Raw genomic sequence first — 4,014 nt, 5'->3', positions numbered from 1 at the left:
TCTATCTCGCCATTAAATTTAATGGCTACTTATTCATATGCTTTCCATCTAAAGACATTCCCAAAAAGTTAAGTGCATCTATGATATATCAGATTCAATAGCCTTAGAATCAGATGCCAATGTCCACTGCCAGAAATGATGTATTCTGCACATCTAACAGGCACAAAAGTGAATTAGAGACTGCTGCTAGGCTAAGAGGTAAGTGTGAGTCTCATACAGTTTAAAGTCAGTTAATACAAAACAATTTGAAGCACAAAAACAATTTCATCGGATTATTTAAAAACCAAATCTAGGAGGTCGCATATATATTTTGCACAATCCCTTTTCCTTCCCACCACCCAAGATGCCAAAGGGAAAGAAGGCTAAGAGGAAGCAGGTGGCTCAGGCCCCTGCTATCCTGAAGAAGCAGGAGGCCAAGAAGATGTTCAATCCCCTATTTGATAAAAGGCCTCCCATGTTATCCGCCCCACTGAACACCTGAGCCCAACACTGTAATCAACTACGCTGAATATCTGGGGGCCCATGTAATCCACCACCCTGAACACTTTTGGCCTCCCCCGTAATCTACCAAGCTGAACACCTGGAAACCCCTGGAATACACCACGCAGAACACCTAGGGCCTCCTCTCTAATTCACCACTCTGAAAACCTGAGGCCTCCCCTATAATCTACCACACTGAACACTCGGGGCCTCTCCTCTAGTCCAAAATGCTGAACACCTGATCCCACCCTGTAATCCACCACTTTGAACATTTGAGGCCTCCCCTCTAATCCACCACTCTGAACACTTAGGAACCCCTGTAATGCACCGCCCTGACCAACTGGGGCCCCTCTGTAATCAACTTTGCAGAACACCTGGGGTGCCTCCGTAATCCACCATGCTGAACACCTGGGCTTGGCCTGTAATCCACCAGGCAGAACACCTGGGCGTCGCCTATATCCCCAAACTGAACACCTAGAATCACCCTGGAATCAACCTCGCTGAACACCTGGGAACCACTGTATCCACCACCCTGACCACCTGGAGCCCCCTGTAATCAACCTTGCTAAACAGTGGGGCCTCTCAGTAGTCCACCAGGCTTAACACCTGGGGTCCCTCTAGTAATCCACCATGCTGATCACCTGGGGTCTCCCCAGTAATCCACCACCTTGAGCCCTAGGACCACCCAGTAATCCACCACGCTGAACACCTGGGACCCCCTGTAATTCACCACACTAAACAGCAGGGAACCCCTGTAATCCATCACCCTGACCACCTGGGGCCCCCTGCAATCAACCTTGCTGAACACCTCGGCCTGGTCTGCAATACACCAGGCAGAACATCTGGTCCTCCCTATAATCCGCCACGCTGAACACCTGGGTCCGCCCAGTAATCAATGTTGTTGAACACCTGGGCCTCTTGGTAATCAACTATGTTGAACACCTAGGACCAAACCTTAATCAACCTCTCTGAATCCCTGGGAACCCCTGTGTCCACCACCCTGACCACCTAGGGCCACCTGTAATCAACCTTGCTGAACACCTAGGCCTGGCCTGCAATACACCAGGCAGAACACCTGGTCCTCCCCTGTAATCCACCATGATGAACACCTGGAAACCCCTCTATAATCCACTAAACTGAACACTTGAGACATGTAATCCTCCACGCTGAACACCTTGAGCCTCCCCTATAATCCACGACCCTGAACATCTGGGGCCTCACCTCTAATCCACCATGCTGAAAATTTGGGGCCTCCCATGTAATCCACCAGGCTGAAAACCTGGCCCCACCCTGTAATCCACCACCTTGAACACTTGTAGCCTCCCCTCTAATCCACCAACTGAACACCTGGAGCCCCACTGTTATCCACCACCCTGACCACCTGGGGCTCACCTGTCATCAACCTTGGAGAGGACATCCAGCCCAAAAGGGACCTCATTCCTTTGTCAAGCGCCCCCACCACATTCGGCTGTAACAGCAAAGGACTATTCTCTATGAGAATCTCAAAGCTCCTCCTGCCATTAACCAGTTCACCCAGGCCTTGGACCACCAGCTGGCTACTTTCTGCTGAAGCTGGCACACAAGTAAAGGCCTGAGACAAAGCAAGAGAAGAAGCAGAGGTAATGCTGGCCCAGGCTGAGAAAAAAGCTGCCGGCAAAAAGGATGTCCCACCAAGGGGCCACCTATCCTTCGAGCAGGGGAGAACACGGTCACCACCCTGGTTGGGAGCAAGAAGGCCCAGCTGTTGGTGATAGCCCACGACGTGGACCCAGGGAGCTGGGGGTCTCCCTGCCTGCCCTTTGCTGGGAGATGGGGGTTCTAATCGCCAGGCTGGGGCGTCTTGTCCACAGGAAGGCCTGAACCACCGTTGCCTTCACACAGGTTAACTCAGAAGACAAGGGGGCTCTGGCTAAGCTGGTGGAGGCTATTCCGGACCAACTACAAGGACAGATACGACGAGATCCACCGCCACTGGGGAGGCAACGTCTTGGATCCAAAGTCGGTGGCTCACATTGCCAAGCTGGAAAAGGCCAAGGCTAAGGAACTGTCCACTGAGGTGGGCTAAGTGTGCATTGTTGAGTTTTCTGTACATAAAAGTAATAAATATTCTCCTTCAGCCAGTAAAACAAAACAAAAAACACCCCAAATCTATATTATGCAAGAAGCATTTGCTTATTTTCATGTGACTCTGAAAGTGTATCTCTAATAAAAATCATCTTTAATAAATGAATGTTTTGTTGTGACATACCTGTGTGTGTCTTGAATGTTCTGAAACTCAGATTTTACTCATATTCATGCTAAAATAATGCAATGAAAACGTCATGGTTGATTAACAAAAAATAATTTATAATAAAACAAATCCACCAATATTTAGCAGACAAAATTTAGAAAAAAAAACCTTTAATATATTTTTGCCTTACTTTTAAGCAAAAATGTCTCCCATCATAGGAGTTATGACTCACAATGTTAATAATAATAAAGATTATTATTTTACTGACTTTATTTTTAGTAGAAAAATGCCTCTGAGAAAGCGTTTCCTCCCCTGGATCTTGACCTAATTGGACAATTTGATGTGAGCTCATATTTGTGGTCTGATAGGGCTTTCAAGGGAGCCAATTATATGTTTTCCACCACAATATTGCAGCAGTACAGCTTTTTTTTGGAACTTTTGTACCTTTTCTGCTGTAAATATTAAGTTAAGTTTGGCTCTTTGGGAGAAAACCTTTCTTCTGTGACTGTTATTGTTGCTGATAGTGGAAAGATTGCCAGCAGAATCTGTTGTAAAGAAATAGGAAAATATTTTTTCCTAGAAATGATTGCATTTTATTTCATAATACACTAAACAAAGTTTAACTAACACTAGAGAATTGCAGGTAGCTTACTATAGAAGAAATAGAAAAATCCTTTCTATCACAAATGAAAACTTCTAAAAATCATTACTGTGAGTCTAAAATAGAGATGCCGGCTGATAAGGGAAACCAATACTTCTAAAGTTGCTCTGGTTTGTATGTGAGTGTGTCTGATGAAAGCAGAACAAATATCCATCTGAGAAAATCCCATCTTCAGTATAATCCTTTAGAATATTCAAGGTACCAGAAAAACTGCAAAGCTGCTATTCAAGATAAGACAGGAATGAGCTTCCTGTGCTCACATTTCATTCCCAATAGGATCTGGGTCCCTGGGGCTCAGATGTAGACCTGGCCTCTGCCGAAGATGAGATGTGCAAACTCTTTGCATTCATTCAGATCTTTTGTGAATAATGAAAGGAGTAATGGGAATTTTTGATATGGTAAAAAAAAAAGGAGGGTGTTCTCCATGTTAGACAATTGTGCATTATATTTCAAATCCTTTTTCTTCTTATTATTAATTTTGTCATATTAAATGTTCTGGGATGAGACTTTCAGAGTTTCAGCCTTGCTTTTTTTAAAAGTGCAATTTAATATAATCCATTTTTAAAGGACAATAAAATAAAATAATTTGTAGATGAAAAGTGCTTTTTTAATAATATAAGAATATAACTAGAAATTTTTGTAA

At 44.4% G+C, this 4,014-nt stretch overlaps 1 pseudogene across 1 annotated transcript; it reads left to right on the top strand.

The window, feature by feature from the left end:
* The first annotated feature begins 343 nt into the window (after window positions 1–343).
* On the top strand, window positions 344–2,545 carry LOC307100701 (large ribosomal subunit protein eL8-like; annotated as a pseudogene). Its single transcript has 2 exons — window positions 344–456; window positions 1,877–2,545. The product of its transcript is annotated as a large ribosomal subunit protein eL8-like (transcript).
* Window positions 2,546–4,014: the final 1,469 nt, after the last annotated feature.

This window comes from Cnephaeus nilssonii (genome assembly GCF_951640355.1).
Source record: "Cnephaeus nilssonii genome assembly, chromosome: 5".
In the NCBI taxonomy this organism is placed as follows: domain Eukaryota; kingdom Metazoa; phylum Chordata; class Mammalia; order Chiroptera; family Vespertilionidae; genus Cnephaeus; species Cnephaeus nilssonii.
The sequence above is the reverse complement of the archived record's forward strand: the minus strand, read 5'-3'. Positions and strand labels throughout refer to the sequence as shown.